This window comes from Miscanthus floridulus, chromosome 14 (genome assembly GCF_019320115.1).
Source record: "Miscanthus floridulus cultivar M001 chromosome 14, ASM1932011v1, whole genome shotgun sequence".
Lineage (NCBI taxonomy): Eukaryota > Viridiplantae > Streptophyta > Magnoliopsida > Poales > Poaceae > Miscanthus > Miscanthus floridulus.
Genome location: NC_089593.1, coordinates 88,411,664 through 88,436,524, shown reverse-complemented (window position 1 = coordinate 88,436,524; position 24,861 = coordinate 88,411,664).

Sequence of the window (24,861 nt, the reverse complement as noted above, 5' to 3'; positions counted from 1 at the left end):
AATGGCTATTGGTTGAGACGGAGACATGGTGGAGCTAGATCACCGACATTGAGGTTGATGGCGGTGGTGTGAACTCGTGGACACAGTGGTGTTCCAGTGCGTCTAGAGTCTCGCTGTAAAAATCGACACGATGATGAGCAATATGACGATAAGGAGAAACTAAAATATGGAAGGGTAGGAATGGAGGTGGTAAGGGGCTCATGGTGGTGCTCTGCTCGATGCCAAGGAAGACGATGGTGTTAGGGTGACTCTGGCGGCTAGAGCAAGGACGAACTGGCTCAAGCGGTGCACAAGATGGCGGCGAGTGTTGCTGCGAGGCAAATTGTGATGAGGTGGAGCAGTGACACCGGGATCAATCAGCGAACTGAGGGCTTAACGGCGGCAGCAGAAAAGGAGGAAGATGGGCTCGGTGGCTAGCTTGGTGACTTAAGGGTGACGAAGCAGCTTCTGGGCATCTAGCAACTGGTTGCAAAGCGTTGAGGCAAAGCAGTTACGCGTCACACACACAAAGGCGGTGAGCGAGGGCGGCAGTTGTCGGCAAGCTGCTCGTGGCAGCTGCTTCGGCGAGCACTCTAGCGACTAAAATAGCCCCCTTCCTCTCCCATTTTCTCTAGATTTCATGTGGCAACTTGAAGATCTCCAAATAGAAAAGTTGTTCATCTTCATCGCCTCTCCATCTTTGCTTTAAGCACCACCCCCTAGTTTTAACTAGTTGAAGAGATCAAGAGGGAAGAACAGAGGTAGAAAATACTGAAACACTGAACTTTCAGTTTAGACAGTTAGGGTTTTTAGAAAATAGTTAAGTGAGCATTGTTGATATTTATTAACATGTCACTTGTTTAAGTAGCCACCTAATGTTTGTTGACATTTCTTAACATCACTTTTGCTAAGTTGTCATCCCTAACTATGATGCCAGAAATACTTGTTGGTAGTTTCTAGCGTCACCTCTAGAATGACACTAAGAAGTACTTAAGTATTTTATTGTGACTTAGCGTCACCTCTAGAATGACACTAAAAAGTACTTAAGTATTTTATTGTGACTAGAAAGAATGCAAATATGTATATGAAGGTATCTACAAGCGCACATATAATATACCATTGTAGCATTTTGCTTGGGAGTGTTCCAGGTATCATTATTTATATTTTTACCATAGGGAAGGACGGGCAGTTGGAATATATTGATAAGTTATACACATGATGGAGAAATAAACCATAACCAATATTCTGCTCACAACAGGGATAAGTCAAGAGATAAATGTATGTGAATGGTAAGTAATAACTGATCATTGATCACTCAGAATACTCCTTTCTATGGCATTAGCATGGCTAAGGAGAATATTATAGGAATAATTCCTAAGTCATTCTTAATTACAAGTCAAAGCATACGTTGATTAGTGCAATTACACTTAGTAGTCATGGCTAAAATCAACTTCATATCTACACATAAGGGATATTACTAAGGAAGATTAAGAACCGAGCTTGTCTTCCTTCGTAACTAGATCCTATTTGTCCTATATTCAGGGAGTGGACTACAAAGAACACAACGGGTGGTCACATCCGCGATCTACCACATGGCTTGGAATATAGGGTGCATCTACAGGTAAACAATGTATAAGCACCATGCTGGCACAATGTCGACCACTCACCCCTGGTACCCTAGAGTGAGCGCTATATGAACTTATGCTTGAACATGATGATAATCTAACTATACTAAGCATATAATCGAAGTAGATGATGAACATGTTAACTAGGAACATGAATAATATGAAGAACAATGTTGAATTAATTGTAGCAAACATATGAATAATGAAAGATACAAAAGAGGATACAAGGCGTAATACCAAGCAATGCTCTTGACAAGATCTGGAATCCAAGCGAAGCTTGCCTTCCACTAGACCTAGCATAGCTAGTTATGCCCTAGAATATGGTGGAGCTCTAAGGATGATTAGGGTTTCTATCTTTTCAAATGACTTAATGCCTTAGGGAGGGGCTAGGGGCTAGTATATATAGGTTGTAGCATCCATTCTGAGCCCTCGGATCAAACCAACCTAAAGGAACAACATAGATACAAACCCTAGACGCAAACCTAGAGGAGGTTGATAGTGAGCCCCAGGGACTGGCTAGCCCTGTCCCACCTAGCATCGTATCGTGGTCTTCTTTGGTGGTTTCATTTCTGGTGTCCTCTAGAACCTTCTAGATTTGTTTTCGCCACCTAACATCTTGGTCCACCTTGATGATTTTTTAGATAAACCCTGCTGAAAACATAGATTCACCAAAACTTGCATGCCCTTATCCAAGTTATACTGACGGTTTAAACCCCTAAGTCTATGTTGGTGATTACTTTCATGCCCTTATCCAAATTATATTGACGGTTTATAATGTTTGTTAACTATCGTCAACAACCATTATGAAGCATAAACTTCATACTTCAAAATGATACTTTTGATTGAACAAGTTTATTAGAGAAATTCATTTTAACAAATGCTTCAAAATCGAATCAAAATCTAAGTTCCAGGACTCAACCAAATTTGATCAAGTGCTGAAATTCAAGTTTGGATTCAAATTGGGGGTTCAAATTTTATTGGTTTCAACTTGAATTGATACCCTACACTTGACACTAGTATAAAGCACATACTTTATGCCTCAAATTTTATTAGGGCATAATTTCAAGTATTTTAGTGAAATTCAAAAATAGAAGGCCATAAAGTACCTTAATAGGATTTTTTAGGTTAAGCACAAACCAACACAAATGCATTGCAATACTAGTCAATAAATACTGATTTTGGTGAATGCAAAGCATGGTGAGCTACTATAGATGATTGACATGCTTGATGATGACATGATCAAGTTTTAGTGATGCTTAACACTAGGGGTGTTATTGCTCCTCCCCACTTACAGAAATCTTGCCCCGAGATTACATAGCGCCTAAAGCCTAGGATTTAGTAATGTAAAAGGAAATGTGTCAAGCACATTTATCAGCAAGATGTTTCATAAAACACAAGGGAAAACTACACTACTAATCTATTTTCTTATGGAAAGGTTATAACTGTGGAGGAGTTATAGCCTTGGTGAGGAGGAAAGAATCTAGATAACTCTCTGAAGTTCCCAACAATAGTTGGTATTCCATGACAATTGCCTTAATGAAAGTATGCCATGCACTGGTAATCAAGGAATATATTGCAGGTACAGGTGATAAAAAACATACCCATCATGATAGGTTCACCTTCCAGAATAGCTTCCCCATGAATATAATGAACTCGACCTGTCTTTGGACCAGGTCCTTTCTTTTGAGCATTCTGCTGATTACCCTACTCAGGTTTATTGATTTGCTGATTCATGGGTGGCCTAGGATCATTGTTCTGTCTAGGAAGACGACATTCTCGAGAAAAGTGCCCAATCTTTCCATAGTTAAAACATGGGAGGTTAGTATTGTTTGGTGGATTGTTGATACGAACACCAGTGGCATTCGACTGGCGTGGATAGGAAGAAGTTGCAGCGGGTCAAACAAATGACTACTGCTAGCCATGTTGCTGAGGTGGACAATAAGAAGGACGATGGCCAGGTTGATACACAAACCTCTGGTGCTAATTACTACCACCAGAGAATCCCGCGTGCACATGCTTCCTCCTCTTTGCCTCCTTGTGCAAATGATTCTTCTCTTCATAAGAAATAGCAATATTGATGGTGTCATGATGACCAGTAGTGGAACAAGTAGTCAATATCTTTTGAATCTTGGTGTCAAGACCATGTATGAACCACTGCTTTTTATTAGCATCAGTACTGACATGTTCTGAAGCATACTGAGATAAGTTATTGAACTAGGCCAAGTACTGCATCACACTTAGATTTCATAGTTGTAACTTGAGAAATTGTTCCAACTTCATCGCCATTACACCTATTGGGACATAGTGGGCTCAAAAAGTGGTGCGAAAGTTAGCCCATGAAACCTGATGTCCCGCTGGGTGGGTTGCAAGGAAATTTGCCCACCAGGCACCTATAGGGCCCTAGATCTGGTGTGCAGCAAATAGGGTTTTCTGGACATCACTACGGCGGATCATGCCAAGTTTTTGCTCAATGGTACGGAGCCAATCATCTGCCTCTAGCAATTTGTCAGCTTTAAGAAACATAGGAGGATGGGTTTTGAGGAAGTTGACATATGTGTTATTTGCATGTGGATCCTGTCGACCCTGAGGAGCAGGCTCTCTATCCTAGGCTGTTGCTTGGAGGATACGGGAATTGTTGGCACTAAGGTTTATCAAGGTAGCCATAGCATCGGTAAGAGTGGGTGCTGGTGGTGGATTAGGTGGAGGTGTGGTAGCACGACCATGTGAGGAACTGGGTGTATCGGTGGTTCCGAAATGAGTCCTCATACTGTAGAAATATAGTGACCTTTAATTACTAGATTCCACAAACAAGTAAAATTACAGTTCCACTTTTGCCCCTCTTTTTTCTCTATTTTTTGGGTTGTCGTTGTTTTTTTGGCATTCTTTGACTTTTTCTTTTATTTTTTTGATATTTTTTCTTCACTTAGGAGCACAAAAGAAGTAACCAAAGAAAATATGAGCTTAAACAAGTGAAAGATGTGGCCTGTGGAAGATTCAGAAGACGTGCTCAAAATTGACAAAAAGCTTGTGACCATAGAAAGAGGATCTTGTGACCAGTTTTTGGCCAAAATAAAATTTTCCGAACCTAACAAGGTGGGGGATGAGCAGATCAAAAAAAACATTTTGATCAATTTTGATATATGGAACGTTGAAATCGGAGTTCGTATGCGAAAACTAGACCAGTTTTGAGAACTGACTCCGAATTAGAGGACAAAACGGGAACAATGCGCGCAAAAGTTGTTGCGGCCACTATGGATAGATGCAAACAGTGAAGATAAGTGTAACAAATTAGATGGCATGGACTAGGGTTTGATGGATACAAAGGAAACACAGCAAGACGTGAAGGTGTTCACGGATTATGATGAACAACAAAGAAAAAGACACAAACTAGACTAAAAAACGATCTATAACCAGCAACCAGAACTTGTCCTAGGACACAAACTCAACAACGCGAAATAGAGACAAAATTACATGGCACAACAAGGCTATAGGACCAGGAATATGAGGCGGTGCATATATATTTTTTGGCTTTTTGTGGACTATAGGTAAAGAAATAATAGTAACAATCTAAAAGGGAAAATAAAAGTATACCTAACGGACAACAAGGTCTCTAATACCTCTTGATGTAGGCAAGACCCGATCTTCCAATAGGTACGATAGCATCGATTGGTGGAGACTCGATGTTCATGATCTAGGCTTCGAACCAAGACTGATTTGGACCCTCGCAACCGTTACACCTTTGCTCTGTTGGTTATCAACCATGTGAACGCAATTGACCTCACCGAGAAGGCTTTCTTGCAAGCGAATCGAGAACACTAAGCAAGAATAGGATGAACGCAATCTAAAATTTCAAATAAATATGAGGCTTATGATAACGAGAAGGAGTTCAAGTTTTTATTCAAAAGGACTAATTGCCACATGCGAACAAGATCAAGAATAGGGGCCCTGGTTCACAGCAAGCGGCCTTGGCGGCACAGTTGCAGCAAAACAACGTCTGTTTCACGAGGAAATCAAGAACTTAACAAAACACAAACCCTAAGGAGAGTGATGGCTGCTAATTATAGAGCCCCGGATGTCACCCCCTGGATGCGCCCCTAATGGGCCCAGACATGATACACGGTCCAACGGACGAAAAGACGGTGTCGCAGCACCCAGGCAGATTCTGGATGCTGACTTGTTTTCACTATTCCTATTGATTCTAAAGGGCTTTTCATGTGAGACCACTTGCATTGGCTTCCTTATCTAATTATCTTTCCATCCATATATGGATCGTTGAAAATGGAGCCCGGACGCGCCCGTATGACCAGTTTTATGACAGACAGGTCCTGGAACCCGAGATGGGCTCGAACTTGATTTGGGCCTCCACCTTGGTGACTCGAACCGGATGAGCTTCGGGCCTCCTTCTTGGTTAGGACACCCTCGCTGATCTCCTCATCCTCTATCTCCAAGCATGGTCGTATGCATGGAGCTCATGTCCTTATCAATAGGTTCCTTTTCTTTCTATTGAAAACAAAGGACCTCCATACGAAGACAAACAACTCAAGAGACATGAAAGAAGGATAGACATAATTTGTTTTGTAGCTCTTCCCAATCTCCTTGTACACTTCCTACAGTATGAGCATGCCATTATTTGACAACCCCCATCAAAGATAATGGGAATAACTTCCACTTTAAGGTTTCTTGTGTCATGACCCCAATGTGAAGGCATGGAATTGCTCAAACTCACATAGGTGAATGTATGGGTTCTCATCTTCTCCTCCAGCAAAAGATTGCTCTAGAACCATGGTTATCAAACAAGGGCATAGCTCATAACTAGGTGAATAGATGGGTTTTGAGGATGGTGGTGGCTCCAAACGAGCTCCCTTTGGAGCAGCGAAGTGAAAGATCGGTGTTTGATCCATGATATGAAAAAACAAAAAGAAAAAATGATAAAAGATAATGATTGACTTGATTGTAAGTTAAGAATAGCTATTGTTCCCTGGCAATAGCGCCAGAAAGCTTGTTGACACCAAAGGTGGCAAACGAGTAAACTGCAAGCATATGGTTGTCAAATTAGCTTTCACCAGGAGTGTCCCAGGTATCAATTTCCACGGGGAACATGAAATGCACTAACAAAGAGTCATGTTCGTCCTATGATGACACAAGGAGTTTATGATAGGTTGGGAAGATAGGGTTTCTATGGTTATGACATCTGGTAAGGTAAGATAGATATAAAGGTGATAATTTTACCATTGCTCACAAGGGCAAAAGATGCCACACCAAGAGGACAAAACTTTTGCTCGAACTACCTAACATGTTACAGGAGCCCTACTATTTTAATAGCTTGCCTAAAAACACATGGTGGAATGCGAATGCTAGATAGGGTTGTCACCACTTACTAGCATCCATGAACAATTCATGTGACAAGCAACATACATAGGCAAGATATAGTCTAGACACCATGTCTACACTATAACTCACTACTCTAACCTTCCGCTACTAGGTTCCCCTAGCTAGGCTAGAGCACTCTATCAAAGTAAAGTGATGTACCAATGAGTAAAAGATATATATCACTCTACCAGAATCAAATTTCAATTACCATAAAGAATCCCAGATTCTTACTTATGGACAATCCCACGTCCGTCAATGTATAGCTTGGAGAAGATAACGACATGCCTAGCTCTTTCTCCACACTCCCTCACTCTCTCCCTATTTTGTATACTACTACTAGAGCAGGGCTTCGCCCATGAGTGGAATGTGTAGCTCCTCCTTGTGGTCATAACTTGAGAGCAAGAGTGTAGGGGGTATTTATAGCACTTGTGGATCCATGTGCTCTCCATCCTCCTTCCTTGGATCAAACTATCATAAAATGAATGGTGGCGATGAACCAAAGTTGTGTTTCCTTTCATGTTGACCGAGGAGAGGTAGTGGGAGTCACCTGTGGGAAAAAGGGTGGTCATGCAATGTATTCCCACTTCCATGTGGGCCCTTCCTACTTACCGAGGAGGCGTCCTTCTTTTCTTCTAGTGGGTGTACAAAGTGGTTGGGCCACTTGGAGATCTTTTGGGCATGAGTTTTGGTCCCTTCAATCCATGGGAGATGCACATACACCATCCAGAGAAAGCACAGTTTGCATCCAATGGCTAGGAGGACACTTGGTTGTGTGTTTCCTGACTCCACACCAAAATTGAGCTCAATTGGCCAAAATTAGTAGGTTGTGCGACTGGCCCATTTTGGCCAAATAGGTCCATGTTTTGCACACAACTTCTAGATGTGTTGGGATGGTCCATTTGACATACTTGGGGGGTCAGCCAACCCCCCAAGTTGGGCCCAAGCATGGTTTTTCATCCATTTTGTACCTACATTAAAATAGAGGACATGTACATGTTGAACCAAGTTATTTGGAACCAACAACATTGATGGTTGCCTTATGTCCTTTCATTATGTGACACTTTTATGACATTTTTACTATCCAAAGTGTTGACAAAGTATTGTCAACAATTAGTCTATTATTTGTTAGTCAACTACCAAAACCAATCTTAGGGCTTCGAATCTCCACCTTTTTGGTAATTGTTGACTTAAAGGAGCAAGATGCTCAAGAGAGGGGGGGGGGTGAATTGGGTAAATCTAAAATTTATGCAAAATTAAAACCTATCCTTTAGACCATTTCACCCTTGTGACTAATTGAGTGTTTCTAGCCTACCGCACAAAGTTTTGCACCCTAGTTCTAACCCTAGTCTAGCATGACTATTCTAGTAATGTAAATACATTAAAGTGAATTGCTAAAACCTAAAGGAGAAGTGTTAGGAACATGGCAATAATTTCAAAGGTATTAGAAAGTCGGTGCTCTCCACTAGTCCTTGTTGGAGCATCTCACAAGGTATTGCCCACCTTGATCCATGCAAGGACCAAGTGCTCTCTATTGACTGATTCTTTGCCACTCTAGCACAATGAATCACACACAACCATTTACACCATGAGTTGGGCCTCTCACAATCACCATCGAGAGATCATCAGACTCCCAATCATCATGCATTGATACTTATACTCAAATGGATAATGCCACAAGCGTTTGAAAATTATTTTAGCACTTCACCCAAGAGTATTCCAAGGTATTGAATTTATATCCTTAGGGAAAGCATATGCCTTAGATAACTGATCAATATGATCTCAAATGACTATATCACTATTAACCACCTAACTCTAGACAGGGGTAACGATATCAGGGTAGTGTGACATAGGTAAGAATAGAGGAATACTTATGGTAAATGGCGTAGCTATTGAGAGGACAACTTGTGAGTATAAGATTTCGATGATACTTGTACTACTTGAGCACAACTCTAGTATAGGACTACAGAGACATAACCAAGCCAAGAAATAGTAAGTTAGGATTTGATAGCACTTCAGGGTATGAACCAAATACTAACAGAAAGGGACGAGAATGGTTGATAGGGATAAACCACAATTGAACCCTACATTTCATGGCTCTTTGGAACAAAATATTAGACCCTACAAAACTCCTTTTGAATTCTATAGGATGTATGATCCATAGGAGTTTGGAGAAAATTGACATGAGGTTTTACACCATGAAAACACTCCTTTATGTCTTTTTCATAGTTTCAGTCCTGTAATTTTCCAATATTGCATCTAAAGGAAACATAGGAATGCATTTTGAATTCTTCTGAAAGTACAAGTTTCATAAAAGTTAAAGAAAGTACAAGTTTCATACAAGTTGAAGGACTGAGCAATGCGACCAGAAGAGGGGGGTTGAATGGGAGCAGAATCCAACTTTCTTTCAATTTCGGCCGTTGTCTCGACACCATCCAAAAATACCTCTCTTCTAGCAAAATCAAGTCTTGGTCGTCATTGACATGACTATAGGACTTTGAAAAGTGCTAGGATGCTAAAACGAACAAGTAGAAGCAAGAGCAAACCAAGGAAAAGCCTCGGAAACCTCAGAAGTCAAATTTTAGGGCAAACCGCCAAACCCAACTGGAGAAGTGTTTCCGCTATGCCTCCTCCTTGATCTCGACACGTGTCACTATCCGTCCTCGATCATCCGATCACTAAGTCCTTTGTGCCCCTGTTTGACTTGGTAAACTACCGTCTTAACTTGGTCAACACGGCCTACTCCTCCACATGTACACTTGCTTGTCGATGTCCCCAAGTGTCAGCGACTCACAGTCAGTCTTTCGGCCCTCGGTCCATCTATCCAAGCCTCTCGTCTATTCTCCACCGCTCCCAGTCCATCGGCATGGCATGACCCTACTTGACCTCCTCCATAGCAGTTGGTCATCTCTATGCTCCACACCTGTGCACCACAAGCCAAGAGACATGTTGTACAATACCATACTCATGCTAAGGTTAGTCTCCATACTCAACCAAAGCCTGATCATCTCCTGGTAATCAGTCATCATCAATCAACACACATGGGCACATATCAACCATGTGTTCGCACAAGTTAAATCTTATGCTTGTACCATTACATTTCCTAGATGCAATGTTGGGGATTCAACCTCGAATAACGTATTCCCCGAAACTGATTAACAAGTTTTTCAACTAATATCCTTTTAGAGTCACAAATTGTCTTTGTTCGTTAACGAGAGACTTTGCCTAAAACGTACCGAGGAGAACCTCCGGAGGCCTTCGACGAAGCCCAAAGAGCGAAGTCGAAGGTGAAAAGAGGAAGTCAAAGACGAAGGACTGAAGGTGATTAACTCACTTCGTGAAGAAATGAAGCCAAGGGCAAATGAAACGAAGCCAACATGGGTCAGGCCTGCGAAGCCTCATCTCGAAGACAGAGACAACTCCCCCTTGGCTTTTCGTGGATGACTCAGCCATTGCTCAGTTTAAAGAAAGCTTATGCCACATCTTTGGGATGACTCGGCCATTGCTCGGTACAATCGAAGCAGACAACTCTAGGTATCTACATCTTCAGATCTCACATCGCAAAGAGGTATTCAGTTTCTGTTTCTGAGTTCTTTACCATATATTATCCTTCACCGTGAGGTTTTGACTCGAGGCTTTGCTTTAGAGCCCTCACTTCTTCTCTTTGTCTTGATGTTTTGTCTTTATTTTATACTATGACTGGATTCTTTGTCTAAAAAACTAACAAGAAAAAAGGAGTTTCTGGTAAAAAACATAACAAGAAAAGAAAACGAAATCTTCTCGATGAACCTATGTCATAAAATGGCAAATTATTTGCCATTGCTCCGTGGTTGATGAGAATTGGTTAAATATTTCTAACTTAGAGAGTTTATTAACCACACTTTCTAGATGTGATGGTATCGCCGTAGTTTGTCCTAAATATTCCCTCTATACTGGTAATTTAAGTCGTTTTGGATGGTGACACGGTCTCCAAAGATAACTTTGATTTTTTATTTTTATAAAAATATTTATTTGAAAGTGATATATGTATATTTTTATGAAAGTAGTTTTCAAGACAAATCTATTCGTATGGTTTTCACAATTTTAAACTCAACAACTTAAAATTTATTCACGATTTATATTCCCAATATTTAACCCAAACCATGTGCAAAATGACTTGAATTAGCAGAAAAGAGGAAGTAAGTGTTATGTTAACTCGTGGAATCAGAAATGCGACAGCATTGCTTCGATTTAATTTTCATCCATATTTTTTTCGTTTCTGTTTTCATCCATATTGTCCGGCTGTCCGCTTCCGCTCTCCAAAAGCTATCCGACCACCGACACGCATCAGGTCCAGCGCGGTAGCGCCACCTGACCGGAACCCGGCGGTGGGCGGTGCAATCCCCGCCCATGCCCCTCCCAATTTCCCTCTAACCCCTTCGAGCTCTGGAGCTCCTTGATCGCCGGCCTCCATTTCAGAATTTTTGGGGCCGTTCAGAGCGCCGGAGTCGGCGGTTCTGCCTGTGCAGGTGAAGCGTTCCGATCTTTCTTGTTATGAAATTTTATTCAATTTGCCTCGTGATGTTAGAAAGTAGATAGTACATTGTGCGGTGATTATAAATTGGGAACCAAAGCTACCTGATCTGTAGAACAAAGTGCCAAACTCTTTTTTTTTAAGCTGAAGAAAAGGGGGCCAGATTCTATCCCATGATTTTGTCAGAGCGGTTGGAATGACTCTTTATCCCGATTGGTCTAGAGTAATGATTAACATCGCATCATTTCTTCAATCATTGTTTCACATGGTGAGGAATTTATAATAAGCCCTGCACCTAGATTGGGTATCTCTACAGGCAGATTGCACTTGTACGGGTGTATGTCCTCCCCGTGGCCAGCTAATGCATATCAGCGGCTAATCGGAGCCCTCTTAGGTCCTGATGTCAACTGTCAACGAGCAAGGGAGTGCGATTGGAAACTGGGTCGGCAATTGTCAACCATAACTAGTGCATGCCATGGGGGAGTCCACTGTCCACAAGACAGTAAATATGCAATTGCCTGCCAATTTGGCTCCAGAGCTGAATTCTGCGCACTCTTGGTGCGGCAGGCTGATGGCCAGCCAATTCAGGATGAAACGGATATTTCAATTTCTTAGCATTTTGCCAATTTGGGAATCATACTCTTTGGTGTATTTGTGTGTTTTTAGCTTTGTACCTTTGTGAAGTTGGAAATATTTGTATCATTTATCCATGTGGTGATCTGAAAGTCGAAATGAAAGTTCTAGATTTTCACTAGATAGCAATGGTAACATTATTTTAGCTCATGCCACTAATTTAGTTGCATGGCCATTTAGCTTTCAGAAAATGAATTTCTGATTATTTTACTCAGCCTTCAGTTTTTCAATTGCTTCTGCCGTAATTATTAATAAGGACCTCAGTTTTTCAATTGCTTCTGCCAAAGAGATGGCGGGTTTTGTAAGGCTTTGGGACCTGGTTCACAGACCACTTTAAGTCTTTAACTAACCGCTCAGATGAGATTCGATGGAAGTGGAGAGTGGACTCTTGTTATTGTCTACATAGCCAAGTCGGCATGCAGTATCCTGCTCAGTGGTTCTTGAAGCAGCTTTGACAGCACACGTGTTCATCGCAAGGCAAGCACAAGTTCTTTGCCTGGCTGCTGGTACAGAGTAAGATACTGATAACTGCTGATAAATTAACTCACTGCTAGGAATTGGCCTTGTAATCCAACCTGCCCTCTTAGTGACCAATAACAGGCAAACCACTGCACACCTGTGGCAACAATGTAACTTGGAAATGACGGTAGTGCAGCCACCTATTGATACTTACACTGTCAGGGCAACTCCAGCAGGGTCCTACTTGAACCCCTATAGCTAAATACGGAGGCTTAGGCTAAAAAACGAGGTCCAGCAGGGCCCCTATTAGGACCCCAAAATTTGTGTGGGCATTCAAATCTTCCCCTCAGACTTCATTCTTGTTGGCCCAACAACCCAGCCCCCATTCCTGTTTCCTCCCCGCGCTCGTCCCGAACAGCACAGACGTGGCGGCGGCGGCGGCTTCACACACGCGGCTCCCTCCCTCTCCTCCGGCTTCACCCACACGCTTCGTCCCTCCCCTCCGGCATTGACGCCATTGTGCCCCACCACCACCTCGACGATACAGGAAATAGCATCTCCGCGCTGGATCTCGCGTTCGACGAGGACGATGTGGCAGAAGGCGCGGAGGAGGAGGTTGAGGATGACCTGATGCCAAAGGAGGCCGCGCGACCTCCGTCCCAACGCGCCGCCGTGCGAGCTCTGCCCCACCATGAGGCCGTGCGAGCTCCGACCCGCCGTGCCTCTGCGCGAGCTCCGACCAGCCCCGCCGCGCGAGCTCCGCCCCACCGCGCGAGCTCCGCCTTGCCCCACCGCGCGGGAGGCCCGACGGTCCGTCTCTGCCACGCCCTATGGCGCTCTGACACCTCGGTCCCCTGTCATTGCCTACTGATATAGATTTGGGGGCCTTGTTTGGGTGCTGCCGTTGGAGTAAATGAAATTTGTTGGGCCAACAAAAGTAGGGAAGAGCACCCAAATCTAAAGCAGGGGGTTTTATTTAGGGGCTACTGCTGAAGTTGCTCTCAAAAAATGGGGGTTAGCCTCCCTCAGGTATCTGCCCAAGGAACAGAGAAGAACAACTGCGGCCCTACTCATTTACACTGATTGGAACATCTGCAAAGAGCCTAATCCACATGATTTTAAACACTACTACAATAAGCATTTATAGGGGCGGCTGGTAGTGGTTTGTAGAGGCGGTTTTGCCGGCCGTCCCTACCACACCGTCTCTACAAATTAAAGGTTTGTAGGGGCGGTTCCCAAGCCGCCCATATAATTCGATTTGTAGAGGCGGCTTGTACCACCAGCCGCCTCTACAAAAATAATTTGTAGGGGCACCTCAGCCGCCCCTATAATTTCCTTTTGCAGAGGCGGTTCAATCTAGAACCGCCCCTATGGTATATTTTCCTGCCAAAAATATTGAAATTTGAAAATTCAAATCTAACCAGAACATATATATATATATATATATATATATATATATATAATATATAATTTACTAGGACATTATATTAACAGCTAATTCACAAGAAGATATATATTACAAATACATAATAATTTAAATTTATTCATTACAAACCATAATAATTTAGATCAGTTCATTATTATAACCAACAATAATTTAAATTCCTAGAACTTCCCAACGTCGTACCACGTATTCAGAGAAGTGCAGATCATTCATTTCATAATCCCAAATGTCACCGATGTAGCGCAATGTATTTACCAGTGCACTCTCCCTTGCTTCATAAGATCATTCACAAGGTCTATTGATGAAGATCAGCAATGGCTTAGAACGTCCCCTGCTAGTCACAATATTTTTTTTCTGGATTCCCTCTAAAGTGAGAATGGGCCAGTATATTCCTATTTATAACGACCCAATTGATACATGGCCAGTTTATAATGGCTTCAAAGCTACAACTTGTGTATGTTACATCATTCTGCTGAATCTGCAAGTGTTGGAAAAAATGTGGTTATGAGAACCATGCATATATATTGACATAACAATTAATCTGCATATAAGTTATGAGGCTGGCCACATCATTTATGTTGTTCTCAACAAGCTATGCACAATATTGCCCAATATCGTGGTGGAGGCCCACATTCAAAGCTCCAATCCTCACGGAGGAGTATGTAGGAATATTGTACCCAATATTTTGAAGCGCCCTTAAACATTCTAGCACAACATATTTTTGTGCACTAATGTGGTGAGGTTGACCGCTCCTTGTCTTATCGATGTATAAAACCAGACCTTGTTGGTTACTCACACTAGCGAGAATAGAAAAGTCAATTCGACATTGCATGCGTCCACCCTCTATAGAGAATGTATTCACATTGATGTAATCAACCCTGAAATTTGAGAGTGTCTCTCTGAACCATGGTATAGGATGAATTATCTATATTTAAGAATTATATATATTAGAAGAAAATATCTATAAAGGTGTCTTTAAAATATGTTACGTACTATGCTTGGATATGGGTGCTCTGCCATGCCCAATGTTGGTTGGAAGCCCATATTAAATGCATAATTACTTGGCCGATTCGGTGAAGGGAGTTCGGCCATCTCTTCTCCTAAATTTATATCAAGGAAAACAATTATAGCAGAGGAGGATAGGAGAGGAGAGGAGTAGGAGAAGTAGGAGCAGAGGACACAAGAGGAGAGAAGTAGGAGAAGTACGACTAGTAATAGTAGAAGAGGAAAGAAGAGTAGAAATATGTAACACCTCTGGTGTTTTGACCTAGCAATTAAATTTGACATGTCATCATATGCATTGCAAAGCATTCATGAAGTAGAAAAATTTTGAATGCATTCACTAAATAAGCTTTATTTCATAATGTTGTTATTTTATGTGAAGTGATTCAAAACCCTAAATAAAGATCATGACCACAAGGGTCAAATTTCATGTGATCATGTGAGGCCATGTGTCATTTGACTCAAATAACCCTAATGGGCCATGTTACTGGTCAAAAATCAAAGTTAAAGAAAAAGAAAAACAAATTAAATTTGAATTCAAATTGAAATCACAAAAGTCCTTTTTGCCCCTTTTGTCTAATTCAAAATCCATTTGGAATTTGGGGTTGAGGCAAAAAGCAAAGTTGAAGATTATTTTATGTGGATCAACTTTGGTATTCAAAGTTTTTCAAGTTTACATATAAAATTTGGAGTAATTTTGAAATGATTCAAATGCTTAAATTTACCCCAAATTCAAATTTCAAAATGGAGGCAGAATTTGAAAATGTTCCTTGAAGCAAAGTTGTAGAGTTTGAAAAGTTGAGCAACTTTCATTTTTGGAGATTTTCAACTTCTTTAGAAAATTTGTGAGTAATTTGCAAAATTAACGCAGTGGCAATTGTGTAAATACTTCAAAATTGTAAAGCAGCCGAGCGCCACCTCTCTGCTTGCCGCCGGCGCCACGCGGTTGTCACCGCCGATCGATTTGCACCGCTTCCTCACGCGTTGACACGCAGCCAGTACCGTGGCGAGCTCAGGCGTGAGCTGTCGACACCGGGCGCGTTCCTCCTGTCTATAAATAGCAGCAGCCGCCGCCGTCGTTCCTGTTTTTCCCTCTGCTCTGCTCCGCCGTCAGCTAGCTCCGCCGCTCGCCGTAGCCACCGTCAAGCCGCGTCCGTCGTGCCCAGCTACGCCAACGCGATCGCCTCGGTCTTGCGCTTCTCTGCGGCTTGCTCACGTTGCTTGGGTTGGCCAGAATCGCCCGGCGCAACGTCTTCTTCCCCGAGACCGGCCGGAGCTCCGCCACCATCGACTCAACGTGGCCAGACTGTTCCCGACCATCTCTGTCTTCACCAAACGCACCGGCGTGATCATGGTGAGCTACTAAACGCGATACTCGCTTTGTTTTAGACTCTACTGCACTGTTGCCGGGGTTACGCCGTGAGTCGTCGTGCCCGAGCCGCCATGGCCGGCGTGGAGCTCTCTCCGGTGCGCCTTCTGCCATTCTAAGGGCTGGGATGGGTTCGTAGGGTTGTGTAGATCATTTGGGTGCGGTCTGCCTCGCCAGAGCGTCACCGTCGGCGCATTTTGGGCCGACCAGTGATGGCAGCGCCGCCGTGACTTGTATGTGTCACTGACGGGTGGGGTCGGGCTGTCAGTGAGAAAGAAGGAGAAGAACAGTGAGGTTTTATAATTTCCTAATTTTGAATAGTGCTGAATCTTTGGAAATTTGTAGGAAAATAATAATAACTCCAAAAATTCTGAAATTTTGTGTGTAGCCTCTGTACATGCTCTAGTATGGTTCAAAAATTTGAAACTTGAAATTTGAATATATTTTTAATGTTTAAATATTCAGTCCATTAATTGATAAATGCAATTTTCATAATTTTTGTAGGCCACTGTATAATTCCAAAAATTATGAAATTTGCTTTGGTACACTAATTTGTCATGAGGAAGCTTACATAAAATTTTGAGGTCATTTAGAACAAGTTCATTTTTGGGCTTATTTCCAGATTAAGTCAAAAATAAATAAATAAAAAACAAACCCTAAGTGTTTGATTAGTGTTTGATCTTATTTTGGTCATGTTTTGTGACCAGTCGGGTTCAAGATCAGTTTGGTCAGAGAATTCACCATAGTGGTCGGAGAATTTGCTGTAGTGGTCGGAGAGTTCACCGTAGTGGTCGGAGAGTTCGCTATAGTGGTCGGAGAGTTCGCCGTAGTGGTCGGAGAGTTCGCCGTAGTGGTCGGTGCTGGCATGGTCACATCCGTTACGATTATGGTTTGGTTAGTTTGGCTTGTAACTGTACCATGAAGGAAAGTTGTATTCAAGGTGTTGTTATATTTCATGCACCTTAAAAGCATCATGTTTACAATGTCATCATGTTGAAGCATATGCTATTATTTCATGTAGAATCCGAGAGTGAAACAATTCTAGTTGAGCAGGTTCTGGAAGAATCCCCGGTTGTCATGGGATTTGATAATTGTGGTACTGATCCGGAACCTGAGATCGTCAACGAAGGCAAGCCCTGGTTTATGCATTAAACCATTACCTTGTTTACTTTGAAAAGTTTATCACCTATGTTACCTATTACATTAAGTTGATTATTTGAAATGTCACCTACTTGATGCATTGCCTACCTTGTTAATTGTTTACCATCCTTGAAGATGATTTCATTTACAAAGGCGTAGAATGCTTAGTATGCTTTATGGTAGGCTTTCAAAGTAAAAGTTTCAATACAATCAAAGATGGCATTCTGGCCAAAGAAAGAAAGAAGATAGAATGAACTAGAGACTAGTCGGGTGACTTATCTTGAATGTTGGGTAATGTTGCCAACTATGTCGCTTAAAGGCCACTCATTGTGGATCTTCTGAACGAGACACTTTGTAGTACTGGTCACATACTCCGGTAAGCCTACTTCGGCTAATCCGATACTAAGACGAATGCCCACACACTGGGAGTGGAGAGATGGCGGGAGTAGCGTGTACCCTCGTGGCTGGAATGTGGCCAGATTTGAGGTGTGCTGTGCTCTCGGGTGGCGTGGAGACGACTTAGTATAGGAGGATCCGGCAGCGAGGTTGATATATGCAAGATTAAGTTCTACATATGTCGTGTGATAAGGAATCCCCAGCTAGGACTTGAATCAATTCGAATTGCCGATGCTCCGCGGATATGGAGACTCAATTCATTACAGAAGCAATACAGGATTGGTGAATTACTAAAACTTGGGAAAAGGAATGGAATGAGAAGGATTGGAACATGGGATATGAACACTTAGTTTGAGATAATGAACTAAGAAGACTTAGGGGATAAAAACTTGAAAATAGGATCAAGAATAGTAAGCTTTTGGCAAAGAACTTTTGAATCTTGCTACATCCTTACCTTGCCCCAACACCTACATCCCTAAAGTCCTTCACCCCCTTTTACGTCGGGTCAGTCTTGTTGAGTACTTTTGTACTCAGGGTTTGTTAACCCTTATTGCAGGTGAGTCGCATGCGCAGGCTTGTTTTGGTCCCTGCTGCATGTCAGTGTTTGAAGTCGATGACGATGAGGAATGACGAATGGCCTTTAGACAAGGCACTAGTTTGTGTGAAATAAATAATGTTAATGTAATATTATCTCGCTACTATGGTTGTATGACACTTATGATTTGTAAGTTTGAAACAACTGGTTTGTAATACTAAAACTTAAGTCTTCCGCTTTATAATCTCTGGTATGTATATTGGAAACTGTTGTAATCTGCAATGTCTGTGATTGGGATCCTGTTTGGAAGAGAATCATGGATGATTCGGGTTTCCCGTGGACACCCGACAGACCTTTTAAGTTGTTGGGAACTCGTGTACGCTATCAAAGGTCTATTGAGATGACGATAGGTGCACATGGGCCCGATTTCTTAGGAGGTTCTGCCACAGCTGGTATCAGAGCAGTTCCCATCTAAGATCATTGTTGGTTACTTTAGAAAACCTTCAAACTGATTTGGATCAAAGAAATTAAACTTGGTATTTTAAAGTTCAAATTTCTTTCTTCTTACCTTTGATCTAGACTCAATCTTATCTTATTTGAAAGTTCGTGGTGGATAATATGATTAGGTTTGTCCTATGTATTAAAAATCTAGTACTTATGATTATATAAATCTTTTGTACTTAGATTCGTAAGATCGATTCATGCATCATGCTTGAACACCTTGCATAATAATTCCCCTTAATAGTGGTTACGTAAGTAATGTCAATCCCATTCTTGCTAACCTCCATTATCCTCAAGCTATTCTTATAGTCCTACCCTGAATTCTATAGGCTATGGCAAAGACCAAGGTAACCGCACGCAAGTCCACCGGACCTCATGGAGTCCCTCGTCACCAGTTGGCACCACGAAACCATGAGCTTGGTGAAGGAAGTCCCAAGACCCTAGGAGATGAAGGATCTTCAAGCAATCCCACCAACATCGAGAACCTTACCAAGGAGCTCAACACTCTTCGTCGAGCTCATGATAAAGATCAAGAGGAGCTGGTGGAAGTGCAAAGGGGCATCACCATGACCACGGAGCTACGAAAGCAGATTCTTGATGAAGCTCATTCTACAAGATACTCCATTCATTCGGGTAGCAATAAAATGTATCATGATCTGAGAAAGAGATATTGGTGGACCAAAATGAAAATAGAAATAGCTCAATATGTAGCCAAGTGTGATATTTGTTAGAGAGTCAAAGCGGTTCATATGAAGACTGTAGGTCCATTACATTCACTGCCAGTTCCATCCTGGAAGTGGGAAGATATTTGTATGGACTTCATCGTGGGACTGCCTAGGACATCTGTAGGCCACAATTCAATATGGGTTATTGTTGATCGCTTAACCAAGATAGCTCATTTCTTACCAGTCAGAGATAAATATCGAGCGGAACAGTATGCAAAGCTTTATCTGGATAGAATCTTCAGTCTGCATGGGGCACCCAAGACCATTGTCTCTGACAGAGGGTCATTGTTCATATCCAAGTTTTGGAAAAGTCTACATGAGTCTTTGGGAACTAAACTTATCCGTAGTTCTGCCTATCATCCGCAAATAGATGGACAGACTGAAAGGGTAAATCAAATTCTTGAAGATATGTTAAGAGCATGTGTCCTTTCCTTTGGTGCTAAATGGGATGAATGACTTCCCTTAGCTGAATTCTCATATAATAATAGCCATCAAGAGAGTATTAAAATGGCACCATTCGAAGCATTGTATGGCCGTAGCTGCCAGACACCTTTAAATTGGTCAGAAGCTAGAGAACGTTGGTTCTTTGGACCGGATGTGGTCAAGGAAGCTGAAGAGAAAGTTAAACTCATACAAGCCAATATGAAGGTAGCTCAATCCTGATAGAAAAGCTATGCTGATAAGAGGAGACGACCGCTAGAATTCAAAGTGGGAGATCATGTCTACCTCAAGGTGTCGCCGATGAAAGGAGTTCATCGATTTGGGATTCGGGGAAAATTGGTGCCCCGTTATGTCGGTCCTTTTCAAATCCAACAACGATGTGGACCAGTTGCCTATCGTGTCAAGCTACCAGATCACATGTCAGCTGTGCACGATATCTTCCATGTATCCCAGTTAAAGAAGTGTCTTCAAGTACCTGACCAAGTGATCGACTTTAGTGATGTAGAATTAGAACCTGATTTGACTATTGCCGAGTACCCTATTAGAGTCTTAGAACAGAAAGACCGAGTAACTCGAAGACGTACAATCAAGTTCTACAAAGTACAATGGAATCAACATACTGAAGATGAAGCTACTTGGGAGTCCAAGGATTACTTAGGAGAAAACTTTCCTGACTTCTTCGCTTCTATCTAGTTGCAATACCTTGTTTATATTGTAACTTGTCTCGTTGGTCAACAGAATGGAAAACCCCCTCACTAGCCTTTTGAATAAAGTTATGATGTGTTAGCTTGACACATTTTCTTTTCCATTACTTGGCCTTGGGTTTTAAATCTTGGGACGAGATTTCTTTAAAGGGGAAGTGTTGTAACACCTCTGGTGTTTTGACCTAGCACTAAAATTTGACATGTCATCATATGCATTGCAAAGCATTCATGAAGTAGAAAATTTTTGAATGCATTCACTAAATAAGCTTTATTTCATAATGTTGTTATTTTATGTGAAGTGATTCAAAACCCTAAATAAAGATCATGACCACAAGGGTCAAATTTCATGTGATCATGTGAGGCCATGTGTCATTTGACTCAAATAACCCTAATGGGCCATGTTACTGGTCAAAAATCAAAGTTAAAGTAAAAGGAAAACAAATTAAATTTGAATTCAAATTCAAATCACAAAAGTCATTTTTGCCCCTTTTGTCTAATTCAAAATCCATTTGGAATTTGGGGTTGAGGCAAAAAGCAAAGTTGAAGATTATTTTATGTGGATCAACTTTGGTATTCAAAGTTTTTCAAGTTTACAAATAAAATTTGGAGTAATTTTGAAATGATTCAAATGCTTAAATTTACCCCAAATTCAAATTTCAAAATGGAGGCAGAATTTGAAAATGTTCCTTGAAGCAAAGTTGTAGAGTTTGAAAAGTTGAGCAACTTTCATTTTTGGAGATTTTCAACTTCTTTAGAAAATTTGTGAGTAATTTGCAAAATTAATGCAGTGGCAATTCTGTAAATACTTCAAAATTGTAAAGCAACCGAGCGCCACCTCTCTGCTTGCCGCCGGCACCATGCGGTTGTCGCCGCCGATCGATTTGTGCCGCTTCCTCACGCGTTGACACGCAGCTGGTACCGTGGCGAGCTCAGGCGTGAGCTGTCGACGCCGGGCGCGTTCCTCCTGTCTATAAATAGCAGCAGCCGCCGCCGTCGTTCCTGTTTTTCCCTCTGCTCTGCTCCGCCGTCAGCTAGCTCCGCCGCTCGTCGTAGCCACCGTCAAGCCGCGTCCGTCATGCCCAGCTACGCTAACGCGATCGCCTCGGTCTTGCGCTTCTCTATGGCTTGCTCACATCGCTTGGGTTGGCCGGAATCGCCCGGCGCAATGTCTTCTTCCCCGAGACTGGCCAGAGCTCCGCCACCATTGACTCGACGTGGCCAGACTGTTCCCGACCGTCTCTGTCTTCACCAAACGCACCAGCGTGATCGTGGTGAGCTACTAAACGCGATACTCGCTTTGTTTTAGACTCTACTGCACCGTTGCCGGGGTTACGCCGTGAGCCGTCGTGCCCGAGCCGCCATGGCCGGCGTGGAGCTCTCTTCGGTGCGCCTTCTGCCAGTCTAAGGGCTGGGATGGGTTCGTAGGGTTGTGTAGATCATTTGGGTGCGGTCTGCCTCGCCGGAGCGTCACCGTCGGCGCATTTTGGGCCGGCCAGTGATGGCAGCACCGCCGTGACCTGTATGTGTCACTGACGGGTGGGGTCGGGCTGTCAGTGAGAAAGAAGGAGAACAGTGAGGTTTTATTATTTTCTGATTTTCAATAGTGCTGAATCTTTGGAAATTTGTAGGAAAATAATCATAACTCCAAAAATTCTGAAATTTTGTGTGTAGCCTCTGTACATGCTCTAGTATGGTTCAAAAATTTGAAACTTGAAATGTGAATATAATTTTAATGTTCAATATTCAGTCCATTAATTGTTAAATGCAATTTCCATAATTTTTGTAGGCCACTGTATAATTCCAAAAATTATGAAATTTGTTTTGGTACACTAATTTGTCACGAGGAAGCTTACATAAAATTTTGAGGTCATTTGGAACAAGTTCATTTTTGGGCTTATTTCCAGATTAAGTCAAAAATAAATAAAAAAACAAACCCTAAGTGTTTGATTAGTGTTTGATCTTGTTTTGGTCATGTTTTGTGACCAGTAGGGTTCAAGATCAGTTTGGTCGGAGAATTCACCATAATGGTCAGAGAATTTGCCGTAGTGGTCGGAGAGTTCACGGTAGTGGTCGGAGAGTTCGCCGTAGTGGTCGGAGAGTTCACCGTAGTGGTCGGAGAGTTCGCCGTAGTGGTCGGAGAGTTCACCGAAGTGGTCGGTGCTGGCGTGGTCACATCCGTTATGATTATGGTTTGGTTAGTTTGGCTTGTAACTGCACCATGAAGGAAAGTTATATTCAAGGTGTTGTTATATTTCATGCACCTTAAAAGCATCATGTTTACATTATCATCATGTTGAAGCATATGCTATTATTTCGTGTAGAACCCGAGAGTGAAACAATTCTAGTTGAGCAAGTTCTGGAAGAATCCCCGGTTGTCACGGGATTTGATAATTGTGGTACTGATCCGGAACCTGAGATCGTCAACGAAGGCAAGCCCCGGTTTATGCATTAAACCATTACCTTGTTTACTTTGAAAAGTTTATCACCTATGTTACCTATTGCATTAAGTTGATTATTTGAAATGTCACCTACTTGATGCATTGCCTACCTTGTTAATTATTTACCATCCTTGAAGATGATTTCATTTACAAAGGCGTAGAATGCTTAGTATGCTTTATGGTAGGCTTTCAAAGTAAAAGTTTCGATACAATCAAAGATGGCATTCTAGCCAAAGAAAGAAAGAAGATAGAATGAACTAGAGACTAGTCGGGTGACTTATTTTGAATGTTGGGTAATGTTGCTGACTATGTCGCTTAAAGGCCACTCATTGTGGATCTTCTAAATGAGACACTTTGTAGTACTGGTCACATACTCCGGTAAGCCTACTTCGACTAATCCGATACTAAGACGAATGCCCATGCACTGGGAGTGGAGAGATGGTGGGAGTAGCGTGTACCCTCGTGGCTGGAATGTGGCCAGATTTGAGGTGTGCTGTGCTCTCGGGTGGCGTGGAGACGGCTTAGTATAGGAGGATCCGGCAGCGAGGTTGATATTTGCAAGATTAAGTTCTACATATGTCGTGTGATAAGGAATCCCCAGCTGGGACTTGAATCAATTCGAATTGCCGGTGCTCCGTGGATATGGAGACTTGATTCATTACAGAAGCAATGCAGGATTGGTGAATTACTAAAACTTGAGAAAATGAATGGAATGAGAAGGATTGGAACATGGGATATGAACACTTAGTTTGAGATAATGAACTAAGAAGACTTAGGGGATAAAAACTTGAAAATAGGATCAAGAATAGTAAACTTTTGGCAAATAACTTTTGAATCTTGCTACATCCTTACCTTGCCCCAACACCTACATCCCTAAAGTCCTTCACCCCCTTTTACGTCGGGTCAGTCTTGTTGAGTACTTTTGTACTCAGGGTTTGTTAACCCTTGTTGCAGGTGAGTCGCATGCGTAGGTTTGTTTTGGTCCCTACTGCATGTCAGTGTTTGAAGTCGATGACGATGAGGAATGATGAATGGCCTTTGGACAAGGCACTATTTTGTGTGACATAAATAATGTTAATGTAATATTATCCCGCTACTATGGTTGTATGACACTTATGGTTTGTAAGTTTGAAACAACTAGTTTGTAATACTAAAACTTAAGTCTTCCGCTTTATAATCTCTAGTATGTATATTGAAAACTGTTGTAATCTGCAATGTCTGTGATTGGGATCCTGTTTGGAAGAGAATCGTGGATGATTCGGGTTTCCCGAGGACACCCGACAGACCTTTTAAGTTGTTGGGAACTCATGTACGCTATCAAAGGTCTGTTGAGGCAACGATAGGTGCACGTGGGCCCAATTTCTTAGCAGGTTCTGCCACAAAATAGTAGGAAATAGAGAGTAGTAGTAGTAGTAGGACAACAGTAGTAGTATTAATAGTAGGACAGTAGCAGCAGTAGTATTAATAGATGGAGTTGCATTACAACCAAAATATAGCTGTCAATATACAATTAGTGTTATCCAAACTAATAGGCCTCAAACACCATAATTAAATCATCAAACAATTGTGTTATCCAACTACATCGACCAT